The sequence below is a fragment of the Cryptotermes secundus genome, unplaced genomic scaffold (genome assembly GCF_002891405.2).
Source record: "Cryptotermes secundus unplaced genomic scaffold, Csec_1.0 scaffold297, whole genome shotgun sequence".
NCBI classification, from domain to species: domain Eukaryota; kingdom Metazoa; phylum Arthropoda; class Insecta; order Blattodea; family Kalotermitidae; genus Cryptotermes; species Cryptotermes secundus.
This window is the reverse complement of record NW_019721762.1, coordinates 866,197-883,337: the sequence shown is the minus strand read 5'-3', so window position 1 is coordinate 883,337 and position 17,141 is coordinate 866,197. Positions and strand designations below refer to the sequence as shown.

At 41.0% G+C, this 17,141-nt stretch overlaps 1 protein-coding gene across 12 annotated transcripts in view; it reads right to left on the bottom strand.

Annotated features, from left to right (window-relative positions):
* Positions 1 to 17,141, bottom strand: part of LOC111875648 (oxidation resistance protein 1) — a 394,105-nt gene that overhangs the window by 136,703 nt on the left and 240,261 nt on the right. Inside the window, exon 1 of one of the 12 annotated variants that reach the window (XM_023872062.2) lies at positions 13,323 to 13,499. The exons of 10 other annotated variants lie outside the window; for them this stretch is intronic. The gene's annotated coding sequence lies outside the window, so the exon portion shown is untranslated. Of the gene's footprint in view, positions 1 to 13,322; positions 13,500 to 17,141 lie in introns of those variants that run through there. One more of the 12 variants, XM_023872063.2, reaches the window with a different exon arrangement.

Sequence of the window (17,141 nt, the reverse complement as noted above, 5' to 3'; positions counted from 1 at the left end):
CATTCATGCGGTCATATCAGTGACTCAGTCAGTGTTGCGCGATCAAGTGTTACAGAAGCTTTGTATAGCGCTATGTTCTATGTCTTTATGGCTCACGTGAGATACAGTTTAGAACAAAGAGTTTTCACTAATGATTGTTATGTGAAAAATATAAATCATGCTGGAGAAAATTTCGCCGTAAATTTCCCGAAACAAAAGTCGAACTGGAAATATAATTTACAAATAAGCGAAGAAAGTTCGAACCCACGGCATTTTAATTGACAGAAAGCTGTTAAAAAGAAATCATCTTTTAACTGAGGAAAAACTTGATGACATCGGTCATCGATTAGAAAATTCTCCTCGAAAATCTTTGCGGCGATTAGCACAACAAAGTGGTGTTTCTGTAGGCAGTGTATGAACAGCAACTACACTGTCGCATGTTCGTCCGTATAAAATTACTGTTGTTCCTGAAATTAAACCTATGGATTATGAAAAAAGAGTACGGTTTTGTAATTGATTTACCAATCATGTGCACGACGAACTTCTTGATCCTAAGCTGACATTTTTCACAGATGAGGGCTCACAAAGAAACAGGTACTGGAGTAGTGAAAATCTTCATGCCCTAATGCAACCTCCCCTTTACGAACAAAAGACAGGCGATTATCGCAAACCGTATTACTGGCCCGATATTTTATGAAGGAACTCTTGATGCTGAACGATACATAATGAAATACCACGTACTTAATCCATTTTTCGTTAATTTGGCACCTGCAAAAGAAAGATTCGTCTATTTTACGCAAGACGGCGCGACTCCATACACACACGCAGCTAAGGAAACTATTCGAGCATTACAGGGGTGTGTCTGTAGAATTAAATGGGGACGATATGATTATTAGCAAGGGTTTGTGGCCCCCTAGATCCCCAGATCTAAACCCCTGTGATTTTTATTTGCGAGGAAAACTAAAAAATGTTGTGTACGCCAAGAATCCACATGACGTGGAGGCTCTAGAACAGAATATTCGTGAAGAAATTTACAACATTCAGCAGCGTGAATTGCAGCAAGTTTCCCGAAATCTTTTTAAAAGAATTCAGGCATGTCCCACAGTAGAGGGTAGACAGTTTGAACATCTTCTATGCTGGTGAGTACAATATTAATTACTATATTTGAATAATAATTAACGAAAGAAGTAAGAAATGTGTGTATTCTTCTCGGCAGGTAACGCATCGCTTTCGCAGGAAGCTGCCGGCGGCGAAATCAGTGTCCGTCCAATCAGCCTGCGCTCTGTACCTAGGGCTTGTCCTCTATGGGCAGAACAACAGAAGCGTGAGCTGACCTCCATACAGAGCAAAAGTCAAGAATATGCGTGACTTCATCTCCACGCCTGCTGTATGCACCTTCACGGCACCTTCCACATACAGTGGTGGGGTGTGTGTGTGTGTGTGTGTGTGTGTATAAAGGGCTACGTATAATGGTAAGATGAAAGATCTGCAATTACGCAATGTCAGGTTCCCATAGAAACGAACTGTCAACAGTTAACATGAATGAACGTTAAGTTATGCGGGAGGCCACGAACGAGCGAACAGTCTTTTGCTTCAATGTATCATATCTACTCCTTGTGTGTACAGGGTAAATTGATGTATATATATGTTTAAGATTACCTACTTGTTCGTGTTATCTGTTGGAGGCGGTGTTAAACGCAAGCCTCGACTATCATTCAATAACAAGTGCGGATGGAATAAAATAAGGGAGAAAGTGGGGGGGGGGGGTTAGTAGCATGAAAGCTGATAGCCTACAGCAAATATTGGAACTTCACTCAATGGGTGTTACACTAGTTACGTTTGTTATGAGGATGAATTAAACGTGTTGAACACGCACACAAGTTGCAAAACGCATATTAAAGGCCGTACAATGGAAGTGTCCTTAAGAACGCTTGTGGCAAGAGTACAGCAACCGTATTTTATAAAACTGGCAATTCATACCATCCTTGTCAACGGCTTGAAGAGATTTTTTTTTCTCTCATGGGGTGAGACTGAGTCCATTTGGTACTGCGGCCACTGTTTGGCCTCTTGTACCAGCTCCGGATGGTAGATAATGATTGTGGAGCAATCTGTAGAATGCGAATTGGCAGGGGACACCGAAGTACTAGGAGAAAACCTGCCGCAGCGCCACTTTGTCCACCACAATTTCCACATAAGCTGATCCGGGCACAAACTCGGGCCGCCGAAGTGGGAAGCCGGCGACTAACCGCCTGAGCTATGGCAGGGCCAAGGGATATGCTTCTGAAGTTGAGTTATGGTGACAGGCAATTAGCTTCGAACTGTTACGCAACAATGAAATCAGAAGAACATATGCACAAACGGTTGCAGTGGCATGATATGGCATATCATTTTCTCCAAGTTGTTCCGCAAAAAGGTTTGTCTTGTTCTTAGATAAGCACACGCCATGAACACATACGGGGAAGTGGAGGTATGGCTCCAGGCATCCCGCAGTCCGTCGCTACACCGAACAATGTATACGTAAATTAACAATAAAAATAACAGGATAGTAAACGTGATCACGAAAGGAAAAGGCGTCCTCAAGGGAAAGAATGTTTCTACTAAAACATCTAAAAACCGGTGTTAGCAGCGGTGGAACACCTGGCTGAAGGCTATCACTTAGAGCGAGAGTGGAAAAGTTCATAATATTCTCTGTGGGGAGATCTGCATGAAGAGCAACAGTGTCCGTAATGCAACACTTGATCTTGTCCTAGTTTTCATATCTACTTTCGTTGGGCAGAAAAACATGAATAATCAGAAGCAAAATTCTCTGGAACTAAGAGTTCTAAAGTTTAAACGATGTAAACGACTCAAAACAGAACCACAAGTACAAGGAAAACTGAACTGAATAAACCGGTGCGGGAGGGGGGCGCGCATTTTTTAGATTTTAAATGGTTCTGACGATGGTGGATGACACTTAGTTCTTTCTAGGGGGCCCAACTGAGTAGATGTCTTCCTTTCTCACCTGAAGAAGGAAACAGATCCAGTTTCCGAAACGTCGTGTCCTCTATTACCTATAATTCCGGACGATGGAAAAAGTCCAAAACCCCAGTAATTCTGGATTGAATTTTTGATATAGATCTACCTGTGATGTTATTAGAGCCCGCTAAAGGAAGGTAATTCTACGCGACAGAGGCATAATTAATTCGATTTAAAGAAATACATAAAACTATCAAGCTATCGAAAGAAGAAGAAATATATAGGCCCTATGAAATACGATGAATAAATCTTATCAACTTCAACAAAAAATAGACAAAACGTAACTATGAAAATGCAATTTCCTATCTAACACACCACCAAACTCTTTTACACAGTCTGGACATATGATTAAACCACCACCAAGGTAGTAACTGAAATGAATTATATTCGTTTTAACAGTAAAAGGGGCACGCGGTAGCGTAGTTGTTTGAGGGACCATGCTACAAGCCGGAAGGCAGCGGGTTAAAGTCCCGATGAGGTCATTGGATTTTTCTTCAATTTACCTAATCCTACCAGCCGCACTACAGCCCTGGGGTCGACACAGCCTCTAACAGAAATGAGTACCAGGAATTAATTAAATAATTTTCCTGGGGAGTAAAGCGCGGCCGGCGTGTAAGGCTGACCTTACCGCCATCTTTGAACCGACTGTCTAAAGAAAATGTGGGAGCCTCAACGTCTCACAACCCTATGTCCTCCACGGCCTGTTACAGGAATAGCTTTACTTTTACTTTAACAATAAAATGCATACTTCTGGTTAACGGGTACGAAGTTTCGTGTAATGTTTAATACACCCCTTTTGCACCAAATCGATATGGGATTACTGATTTTAGGCCTTCCTCGGAATATGAAGGCAGAATGTATCTGCGAAACGTCGGAAACATCGCACACAACTGACATCAGATATCAGACTGTATACATTTAGTCTAACAGACTTCTATTTTTATCTCCAGCAAACAGAAGGTTGGAATAAGACCTAAAAGTTTGTGATGGTGGTACATTAATATAAATTTAAATACAATTAATACAAATTAAATAATTATTTATTAATTTATATTTAATTATTTATTAATTATTATTTATATTTAAAATATAATATTTATTAAATAAATAAATTAAAATAAATTAATACAAATAATACAAAAAAATTTGTTTCTGGACATTATCCATCGTCCTGTATTTTATCTAAAAACATCATTCCGTTTACTTTTCAAAACAACGTTTCGGAGACTGGATCCTTTCTCCGTCTTCAGGTGAAACCTACTCAGTTGGGCCAAATCGACAGAGCTAATCCCTAGTCTCCCAACTGAGTAGGTTTAACCTGAAGACGGAGATAGAATCCAGTCTCCGAAATGTTGTTTTGAAAAATAAACATGACGGTGTTTTTAGATAAAGACAGAACGATGGATAATGTCCGAAAACATATTTGTAAGAAAGTTAGAATAATGAATTTTGACACATAAATCGATAATAAAAATAGTGACTAGAATAGGTCCCAAGATGGACCCTTGTGACACCCGCGAAAGCACAAGGAAAGTAGAAAGCAACTTCCCTAAACATGAACAAATGAAGATATTCATAAAAAATAACTTTAAAATAAAAGGATTGGTTAAGATTGAAATAAACGAAATTAATCTATGCACGCAAACAAAAAGAAAGTATACCAATAATAATAATAATAATAATAATAATGATGATGATGATTACGATAATTTTTTTAATTCGCTTGGTGGGGGGTGGAGTCCAACTGGGTCCACTCGGCACGGCGGACACTGATTGGCCTACTGCAGCCTGCCCCGGGTGATTATGATGATGGAGAATTTGGTGGAATGAAGATTGGCAGGGGAAACCGAAGTAATCCCCAGCACCACTTTGTCCACCACAAATCCCTCTTGACCAGACCCGGCATCGAACCCGGGCGGCCGCGGCGGGAAGCCAGCGACTAACCGCTTGAGTCATGGCGCGGCCTAATTACGATAATAAAACAGGTTCTTACAAATACGGCAACGAACTTACGAATTCGATATAAAGCGGCAATTTCTAGGATACCTGACCAACTGTAACTTCACAAGAAGGTATCTGCTCCACTTTTTCTTTCCTTGGCACTACAGCCCCAGTGGGCCTAGGCCTACCTCCATGAACTTCTCCGTTCACTTCGGTTTTTCTAGATCTTACACATTCGGCAGGACTCCTTGGGCGGGTGATCAGCTCGTCTCAAGGCCTCTACCTGTACACAAACTCAGAAAAACACACACACACAAACTAAACATCCATGCCCTGAGTGGGATTCGAACCCACGATCCCGGTTTCCAAGCGAGCGAAGACAGTACATGCCTTAGATCGCTCGGCTACCGTGACCGGCATCTGCTCCACGTAGCCATGATAATAATAATAACCAACAACTTCGTCTGTACCGTTCGGCTAATTACGGTAAAGATAATCACCATTTAGAACAGTCTATGGCAACTGAATAAATTAATTATTTAATGTACATAGATCGATATAGACCTACTACAAGGTAGGAAAACGTCTTGGACTTCAGGGACACAGCAGGCTGACATACTGCAGCCTTGACGACCAAACCACCGCCCGAACACGAAAGAGAACTGTGTTAATAAGAGCTGTATCTCTGGTGTTCCACTGGGCCCCTCACCGGAAGGCAAGAATATACTAGAATGATGGTGAAGGTTAAACTCAGAATCGATTAAGGATCTTTAAGAACAGGGCAATGAGGCGAATATACGGACCTACAACTTTCCGTGGTTTACTCATTTAAATCTGTTAGCATATTTCTGAAATGAAAAGCCGTATCCGCATCTGTTCTCTACGGTGTGGAGTCATCCATATGGTTGAGACCATACATTTAATTCATTATTTTTCTGTACTATATACTGAGGGTGTTTGAGAACAGGGAGCTGAGGAGAGTTTTTGGATTGAAGGGAGAAGAAGTGACAGGACGTTGGAGAAAACTGCATAATGAGAAACTTCATAACCTGTACTCTTCACCAAGTATAGTTAGAATGTGAAATAAAGGATGATTAGATGGCCAGGGCATCTAGCATGAATGGGGGAGAAGAGGAATTCATATAGGATATTGGTGGGAACGCCAGAAGGAAAGAAACCACTGGGAAGACCAAGGCGTAGGTGGGTGGACAATATTAAAATGGATCGTACAGAGATAGGGGCCAGTGGAGGGCTCTTGTGAACACGGTAATGAACCTTCGGGTTCCATAAAATTCTGGGCCAATTCTTGAGTAGCTTAACCATTGGCGGCTTCTCAAGAGGGGCTCAGCTGCATGAGTGAGTGAGTGAGTGAGAAGAACAAGAACTTCCGACAATAATTTCTAAGCAAATGGACCAAATGGATGACAGGAGACTAGCTCAATAAGCCAGGGGATAATGGTCGCCATGGCGCCAAATATTTTTTCATTATTCCGTTCAGCATTTTCTGGAGTAACATTCTACTATTTATACAGTGTACGTGATGCCTTGATCAGTCGTAAAACCTAAAACGTTTCTACTCAACGTACATTATAACGGAGTTGGCAAAAAAAAGCAAGGAACCTTTGAAGTCGATCACACCCAATTCACAAACGTTTTACAGTTTCCTCTAACAGCGCATATTGTAAGCACCTAAAATTAAATTAAATTGAATTCGCTTAGTGGGGGGTGGAGTCCAGCTGGGTCCACTCGGCACGGCGGCCACTGATTCGCTTATTGTACCTGCCCCGGGTGATTATGATGATCGAGAATTTGGTGGAATGAAGATTGGCAGGGGAAACCGAAGTACTTGGAAAAATCCCGCCCCAGCGCCACTTTGCCCACCACAAATTCCACTTGATCAGACCCGGAATCGAACCCGGGCCGCCACGGTGGGAAGCCAGCAACTAACCGCTTGAGCTATGGCGCGGCCTTGTAAGCACCTAAAATCAAACAACCACATGCAACACAATATACCGCATATGCGCATTTTCGATGCTTTTAGTTTTTGCTCAGACTCCTAACTTTTAGAAGCAGACCTGTAGAAAATTGTCGAGACCGCTTATGAAACAATCACTTTGAAATAAATGGGAGATCAGTCACATGTGAAGCGAGGACATCACTGACAGGAAAAGCTTTGAAGGTCAGATATCTCTCTGCACAATGCGAGTACACGAGATTAATATCACAATATGGAAACGGCCATTAAGACTGGCCTGGCTTTACAAGCTGAGTAATTGTGGGCTGAGTTACATGTACTTGTTTTTAAGGGCGGAAAAATTCAGGGAACAAGTCCTCCAGGAAGGACTTTAAGCCGTGGGTCCCGTGTCGTAGATTTACGGCACGTAAGAGATCCTCATGTCTCTAGGAAACCTCTGAGCAAAATTAGGCAAACGTTTCCGGCCCAAGTAGTTTCCAATGCCTCCGGTAGATGGGGAAGTTATCGGGTACCACTGCCATCCTCCCTGGCTGAACGGGCCTGATAGCGAGCACCAGTACCGGCAGGGTATGGCGACTGGTAGAATATCAAAGGGGGACGTACAATAGACTATTAGTCGCGGTGCACGGGGAAACCCACCCCCTTCAATAATAATAATAATATGTGTATTTGTGTTGGAAAACAATTATTCGATAGTAAACAACAAACTTAAACTGATAAGAAACGAAAATTTCCCATTCTAATGTTAAGTGATATGTTATCATTATACTGAATAACACTGATATAGAAGCTGTACTCTTCTGCACCACTGCGCTGCACCGGCGTGCATTAACTTGATAATTCATAAAGAATACGGATGCTGAGGAAAACGTGGTTCGACTGCTTACGGATGATTGCCTTTTGTATCGGCAGAGGTCTTGCGACAGACTGAGCTCCTATTCAGTAAATTCCACTGTGGGTCAACGCAACTGCGTTATCTCAGCAGCAAACCGGAGTCGGTAAAGGCCGACGGATGTAATCTGTGACCTGGTCGTGAGAGAAGAACAGGAGGGAGCCTATGTCTATAGACTGTTGTAAACATTTCGCATCCCAGCTTTTTGAAAACACACCCTAGGCACTTGCTTCCAGCAAGAGTACAGTATGCATGGCCCCTCCCCGCAACTGTTTTGCGGCAGTTTCAGTTCGACACATTCTCAAAACAAGTGAACAGGCCGGAGAGATCCAGCTTGGTGACCAGTCAGGTCCTTGAAACCGACACAATCTTCGATTATTTCATTGGAGACACCTGATATCTGTTGTTTATGTCAACAGACTAACACTGATGAGCTTAAGTGCAAAGAGGACATCATCCTTAAACAATATCAATTCTGAAATGTTCCAAAGAGTTCAACTCCCTTCCTTGCACCAGGTCGGAGAGTGCATACAGGGTGGAACGCACCAATTTTAATATTTATTGTTAAGTCATTAGTGCATATAATTTAACATTATGAAGCAGAACTTCTGAGCCACTCTCCGTACACACGTGCACGCGCGCATGTTCTTGGATTTGAGTTTCCTTGCCTTAATTCAACAGCAATATTTGTTAGTTTTTAATTCATTGCATTGTCAATATAAAATTACATCTATTTACTAAGAAATCAACACGTTCTACCATCAGAGACTAGCATTTTCGAGCATCGTATTATCATGTAATACGCCTCGGAAAAGACATGAAACATTTTTGTGGATAATTTTCTAACAGAGAATGTAAACTTAACGTCCAGTATTTATCGTGCGTCGATATTGCAGCACTCTTCCATTCACCACTCAATTTTAGTTTAACATTATACACCTTGACACTACATGTTTCGGCCCCAAACGGCCATCTTCAGATGTCTTGATATGTACCCTGTGCGGATGCACTCCTCACAACCAGGGCATATAAATACAGGAACACACACACCACATCGGCACTAGTAAAAACACCACGAAACGCTGTGGAGGAAACACGCAAACCGGGGCCGGCATGTGAGTACAAAGTAAACAAACATAACATAATAATAATACCAAACAATTAGAAAACAACATTAATCTAGGGATCTTATAAATTACAGATGGCAGTCATAACTGAAAAGTAGGCTACGAACGTGAGGGGCAAGCTGCTGTTACAAAACACCCTGGACAGACATACATTTATGAACATGGATGACACCCCGTGTGGGGTGAAACAATATGCATCAAAATAACGTGGGTATAACAGAAACTTTAAAGGATTTTATCTGATTTTACCTGGAAAAGAGAACTGCAGTGTGATTTTAATATGAACTAAGACAGTGTAGCAGTTTTAACACAATTTAATAAAATATTTGTAACATATCAAGACACCTGAAGATGGACGTTTGGGGCCGAAACATGTAGTGTCAAAGTGCATAATGTTAAATTAAAATTGAGTGGTGACTGCAGGAGTGTTGCAATATTGACGGATGATAAATAATGTACGTTAAGTTGAACAATTGCAACGGGATGCTGAAATACAGAAACATTGTAAAACAAGGTAGAGCAAAATTCGAATTTAAATTGCAATGGGATATAGATAAACTGATGAGTCGCTATAGCAAATAAAATAAATGTGTTGCCCTGCGCACAAGCACCACGATACATGGGAAAGTGGAGGCAAAGCTCCATCATTCATGAGGCTATCAGATGATGTGACAACATGTTGGTGATACGTACACAAGGTTAGCATGAAACATGCGAGCAATAATTTCAACTTGCTCCATTAATTACGTTGGCCTGGAAAAATTTATCTACCAACAGCATGAGATGTCACCAGTTATTGCAAAAATATTCCTTTGTTAGGTGGCATGAGTCCGCAACTAATCCTTAGTCCTCTGTGTCACAATCACATTTAAAGTTTCTGCCTGAATAATAAACTCTCTTGCACTCACCCACTGGCTCTTCACACACCGAACTTAAACCAGAAGAAACACCTAATTTGTTTTTTTCTTTAATTTCGCACACTGGGGGGTGGAGTCCAGTTGGGTCCACTCGGCACGGCGGCCACTAATTGGCCTATTGTATCCTGCCCTGGGTGATTATGATGGAGAATTTGGTGGAATGAAGATTGGAAGGGGAAACCGAAGTACTCGGAGAAAACCTACCTCAGCGCCACTTTGTTCACCACAAATCCCACTTGACCCGGGCCGCCGCGGTGGGAAGCCAGCGACTAACCGCTTGAGCTATGGCGCAGCCTACGAAACACCTAAACTGGGAAGTCTATCGTAACGGCTAATCCTGAACCAAAAGCGGGGATCCAGATTGGCCTAACAAACTACTGACCTCACACGAAGCTATCGTCGTCATATTCGTCAGAACACACGTTACGACTGCTTCTAAAACTGGAACCCAAATATTTAAAACTTCGAGAAAAGTAAACTAGGCGAAGCGAGAAGGGAGAGACAACTCTGGTATCTTTCCTCAAGTCGTTACATCGACTTCTCCTTAGAAACTATAATCTAAAGTAATCACAAACAATATCTGGCTTCTCTGCAAACACATACGAGACAGTTAACCCCAGGGTGCAGTTATTTCTCAGGAAGCTAGGAGTATCTGACAGTCAAGAAATCCCTAGCCTTTTATGGAACCTGAAAGTTCATTACTGTGTTCAGTGAAGCCCTCCAGCGGAACCTATCCTGAGTCAGGTGAATCCAGTCCACGCTCTCATTCTGTCTTTAAGAACAACAAACTCCGTTGTTTTAGTCCGCAGGCGAACTATACCGACTGAGCGACCGCCGCTTGTCGGCGAAGTTATAAGACTCATTTTAATATTATCTTCCCATTTATGCCTAGATAACCCAAATGATTTCCATCCACCATCTACGATTAAAATTCTGGATGCTTGTTCCGCCTCTTATTCGTGCTACCTGCTCCGCCCCCTCAAATCTCAACATTTTCGACTTATTCGCTCTAATAATACGCCTACTTGGCAAAAAAAAAGTATATCTTATAAAGGTCATGACATGTAATTCTCTCCAGCCTACTAATGCTTCCCCTCCCTTACGGTTAAATATTCCCTCAGAATCATGTTCTCAAACACATTCAGTTTGTTTTCATTCAAAATACGTCAAATTATAGTTTCTTGTATTTCTTGACATGGTTTGTATCCTCGTGCCTCCTGTTAAAATGGAACATTGGGGTGTTATTCGGAGTCCTCAGAGGTCCTCGAAGTGATGCCCCCCACCCCCCTTTTCTCATCTTGTTATGGTTCTGTACCTTCGTGAAGTCTGGAAACAACCAACCATAACAAGCTAAAAAAAGGGGCCAACACTGTGAGGACCTCTGAGGACTCAGACACACAAGAACACAAACCATACCGGTTCAATGTCTTAGATAATAAACATTAATAAGATTTTAATCCAAATTATTGTAAATAATTTTTACATAAAAATTCTAAGTATGCATTACGAAATTTGTACACAACTATAAGGTTTATTTTGGACTCTATCCATCTTCTGGTTTTTTGTCTTATATATACCAGACGATGGATAGAGTCCAAAATAAACCTTATAGTTCTGTACAGCATACAGTATACACCATTGTCAGAATCATTTAAAGTCTATTACGAAATTTGTAATAGTAGTTTTTAAATTTGTAAGATTTGAGGCTTTCACGGCGGTGACTATGAAGAAAGCAGTCTTCTGGGATTTGGCACCGTGTATATGTCTGCTTTTACCGGTTCTCACGGTCTCTCCGCTTGCAGATTTCTTATATTTTTTCTTCTACCCTGAAGATGGAGGCGATACGTTCCTCCGAAACGTCGGTTAACACCACATATACACGGTGCCAAATCCCAGAAGACTGCTTTCTTCAGTTTTTAAATTTGATTTAGTTCATCCTGGTCCGTCACACTAGGATTATTATAAAAGGTTATCAACTCCATCCAGTGGGATTGATAAATGTCTTTTTCTACTTTTTTAATTTTTCATCCTTAACATGTTTCTGCCTGAGAGACCATCTTCAGAAGGATATAACCGCTTGTATCGATATGTCCTTCTGAAGATGGTCTCTCAAACCGAAACACGTCAAGGATGAAAAATTAAAAAGGAGGGAAAAAAAATATCAATCCCACTAGAAGGAGTTGATAACCCCTTATAACAGTTTCTGAACGTGTTAATCTTATGCCTTCCGAAGATGGTCAGCAGACCTAAGTATGTCAAAGAAATAAATATCTACAAATTGAATCACACTGGACAGTGTTAACAATTATTATTCTATAACGGTCCGTTTTATGGGCCTTCTTGTAAACTGAATTTGTTACTGCCCTACCCAAATATTTTAACACTGCCACATTTTCGACCTTGACAGGTAGATTTATTATTACAATTATTTCCTGAATACTGATGACAACAGACGAACCTAATACTTAGCTTTATTCTGTATATATTTTTAGTTTCTATTGGAGCTCCTCTGTTTTTCTTTGTGGTATTTGTTTTTCCTTATAAAAGTAATTAAAAAAGTAAAGCTATCCCTGTACCAGGTCGTGAAAGACCATAGGGTTTTGAGACGTTGAGGGTCCCACATTATCTAGACAATCGGCTCAAAGATGGCGATAAGGTTGCTTTTCCCTATAAATTAACATTATCAACATAGGACAGAGATCGGTATATCCCACCGAATTTCAACCCCTCCGTCTATTCTTCGACCTTCCTGACAGCACATTCTAACAATAATGGTGATAACACAACTCTGTTTGGCAACCATTCCGAATAGGAAATGAATCAGATAAACGCTACGCTGTATTTACTTCAGTACAGGTTTCATTTACAAACCTTTTCGATTAGCCTAACCTGTTTCGTATGCTTCAGTTCAGTCACAGACTTTCTTGAATACTACAAATACCTTACGTACTGTCCCAATGCTCTCCGATTTTTTCTTTTTCAGAAACAGACGAATGCAGAGTATGTAACTGACGGTTTATATATACTAGAATATATTTGTCCTCAGTTTTGCATACGTACGGAATTATGCCTCACAGAAGACTGCTGGATTACAATTCTGTATGAAATAATGACGTTTCCAGACAGTAACTACAGCTCTTTTTGTAAGCAGACAGTCCCTGCAAAACTGATTTGAATATTACCTCCGCGGTCCAATATATTAATAAATCTTAAATTTTCATGTTCACAACCATTAAATACATCATTTATGCATCAAAGTAGTGTAGGACAACTCTACTCTCCGCTTCTAAGAATCCATTATAACTTCAACATAAACCTGCCATCACAACAAATGCTGCGCTTAATAGTCCGTAGTCTGAATGGACTGCCTCAGAACTACCATCCACGAGACTTCTTACGTACTTAACAATACTATATTCATAAGAACAACCGAACATAACCATTTGTTGCACTAGACATGTTAGCAGACATTTTACCCAACTGAATAATAAACTGCTTAAAGAAGTGAATTCTGTCCAGTATCCCAGACATTCACGTCAGATCTGCCTGATTTCATGAACACAAAATAACACGCAAACACATAACACACGAACTTCAAAGCAAAACTTCCACAGGTACGTTCGAACACCATCAAAGGCAAACCACCTTTCGTACTTCTATATTATCGTCAAACAGCATAGCCTACCAACCAGGTACGAACGCTGTGAGTCACGTGGTTAACGTGACGTCAGAAGGTTAGGCTGTTAAAACTGGCTTGCGTAACTGAGGAAGGAGCGTGTGGAATTAGAAAAGCCTTGATTGCTAGAGGAAGCAATTAAGTTACTAAAATCTTGTCGAGACGGTAAGCAGATTCGCATGCACAGACTCAACGCAAGGCAGCGCTCTATGCATAGATCTCCGATATACTGGATCTGTTGTCATCACTATTTACTCATAAGATTACTGCTAATGGAATTCAGTTACCCTGTCACACTGACAGAAGCAAAGCCAATTGGAATCGCCCATAACGTTGTGAGATGATAACACTGGCCTGTGAATGTCAGCGAATTGAACGAGAGTATAATGTTCATATGAATGTAGGCTATAATCAGATTTTGCACAGAATCGTTGAAGTTTTAAGTACTAATTTAACTGAGAGTAATCGTAAGAGACGACTTTTAATTTTTATTGCGTTAAAATAACGAATTATAAGGAAAACGGTTCAATTTTAACAAAAAGAATTATGTGACAAACTGTATAAATTACCTCCACGGATTGTATATGAACTTCAACACATACAAAAATCCTTTGCTCATAACCCGTTATATTTAATTTTCTGTCTGTAGGAAATATTACATTTAAGTCGGATTCTATCAGGCTTATTCTGACGGTGGATATCACACATCCGGATTACAAATTTATTGGATACAGCTTAGTTTTCGAGGAAGACAAAAGCAGCTTGAAGTCATGTGACGTTGCTTGGTAGTACACCGATAACAAAATATAATCTCAGGATTAGAAATCTGTACGAGAATGAGTATTCATGATATCAGCTGCTGTGTAATGCATTGGGGCTCATAATTTAATGAGATGAGACAGACTAACTTTCGTATCGTACAAAAATTAGTAAAATGATACTTTAAGCTTTAGGTTTTCAGACTGGAGACGGGAAGACGAAATGATTATGAAATGGATAGTATTAGGCATGTCGACAATTTAAATGCTGTTTAAGTCATTACGCCTTTTAAGCTATTTGTACTAGTTTTACGACAATATTGTCACGTGTATCACAATGACTAAAGACAAGGTTCTGATTGGTAATTGGATTTATTGGATACTTACAGGTCGTAACTACAATTAATTATAACACTGTTAGTGGCATTCACACTACAAGATACTCCACGCTACTCTCTTCAGTCTATCTCCACTAGTCTTCACGGATGCCTAACACGGGAACTATAAAAGTCTCACTAAATCACACACTCCCAATATCACTGCACTACAGAACACATAAAGTCTTCAAGTCACACGTTAAATCTTCACAGGACGACTTCTCGTACTCTTCTGTACTGCTGCTGCTTGCTGTACTCCTTCAGCTTACTGCTATCCTCTTGTTTGCGTGCTTCTGCCGCTACTATTAACTTGTAACTGCCCTGAACCCTCCTGGACTCTTACTTATATAGCCGCGAAATGGACATGCATCACAGGAAACACATGTCACGTGATCACTACCCACTGTTGTGTGACGTCACCGCGGATATGGAAAACACAGGTTTCTCTATTATTGCGTGTTGGACGGTGTTTACTGAGCTGTTGCTTGGCAACGTGTTCATCAAATCCGTTACAATATTTTATGCAACTCTCCAGCAATGATGGCTCTTTGCATGACACATAAGCCCACCTCCACCAACTCCATAAAACCGGGCCCTTCTTGAGAAGCCACCAGCGGCAAACTATTCAAGAATTTCCTACATTTTAAGGAACCAGAAGGTTCATTACCATGTTCATAAGTGTCTTCCACTGGTCCCTATCCTGAGCCAAATGAATACATTTCATATCATTCCGTCCTATTTCTCTAATGAGTTTTCCACTAAAAGCCTGCCTTCGATCCTCTTTTCTCCCATGCGTGCTACACGCCCTGCAGATCTAATCATCTCTTACTTCATTCTAATTATATTTGGCGAAGTGTACAAGTTATGAAGCTCGTCATTATGTAATTTTCTTCATCCTCCTATTATTTAATCCCTCTTGGGTTCAAATATTTCTCCTCAGTGCCCCGTCCTCGCATACCTTCAGTCTAGGTTCTTCCCTCAACGTCAGAGAACAAGGTGACCTACCTCCTCCGGTGTGACGGCAGTTTAGGTTTGCAAACAACAGCTATGATTAATGGCGGACATGACTAAACACTACGGTGTGTGAGTTTATGTGCGCCGTTACAAACTTACAAAGAACCGCGTCCAACAGATGAGACGGCTGAATTCGTATTACAACCAGTAGTCCTTAACATCGTTACCTGACATTTTATAGAAAAGTATCTCCTCGCAAATGATACGATTATTTGCGGATGATGCGTATTAAAATTGCGGATATGACGCGTCTGGCTGCAAATTCAGCAACCGTTTTGTGCATACTCAGGACACGAAACTAGTCAAAGAAATATCATAATTTCGTTTACTGACAATTCTTTTATTTATCCCTGTACCAGACCCCGGAGGGCTATAGGGTTGTGAGACGCCGAGGTTCCCATATTTTCTTTAGACAATCGACTTATAGATGGCGGTGAGGTTGTCAGCCTTATACGCTGGCCGCCCTTTCCCACTAGGAAGATTCCTGGTACCCAATTCTGTTAGTGGCTGAGTCGACTTCAGGGCCATAGTTCGGCTGCAAGGATTAGGTCAATTAAAAAATCCAATAATCTCAACGGGAATCGAACCCGCGATCTTCCGGCTTGTAGCATAGTACCTAAACGAACCATGCTACCCCGTGCTCCTGCTGAAAATATAGGGTTTCATAATTCCAAGTTTTTTTATTAAACAAATATCTCCCACATTTCATCGTCCAGTGACGACTGAATGTGATTAACAGATGCAGAGTTTGAACCAAGTCAGGGGTCAAGGACCGATGCAACCCATTAGCATTCCTGAAAATGGAAGGATCCTCATTTGCTGAAACAAATCCCTGTTTTAAAATATTAAGTCCTGGGATGTGACGCTGTGTAGTCCGGTAAGGGTTCACCGACGTTTCAGAGAAAAGTACTGCCTCCATTATCACGGCCGAAGAGTAAACCACACATGCAACCAGCAAGAGTTATGCTGCAAGCAGAGGCAGATATTCTGTACACAGTGCTGCCAGCTACACTCGGTGGACAGGTTACGAAATGTGGCTGGGAAGTTCTAGTAATGACTCCGTAAGTACGTATGTTAAAACTCGACTTAAGCATCAAATGCCACCGTCCCCTTCAAAGTAGTTCCCTCTAGTAGCTATAAACGAAGCTATTCTTGCAGGACTTGAGGTTCTCACAACCGTTTTTATGAAGAGTTCTAAGATATAACGCTTCGAAGCTATTCTGTTCTGCCATATTTTGATGCATTTCTAGGACGTATTTTCTGATATAGCTTTTAGCGCGCGTGACGTACACACCTGGACCTCCTCCGGCGGCCCAAATTCATGGAGCACCTATAGTTGGGAATATATGGCTCAAATCGGGTGAACAGGTAGTATGTTCCATCAGAAGGTTCATGTTTCGAGTCAGGAATTTCAACAGTGGTTTGCCATTAGTCATGTTTCTTGATACTATCTTAACAAGAACGTTTTTA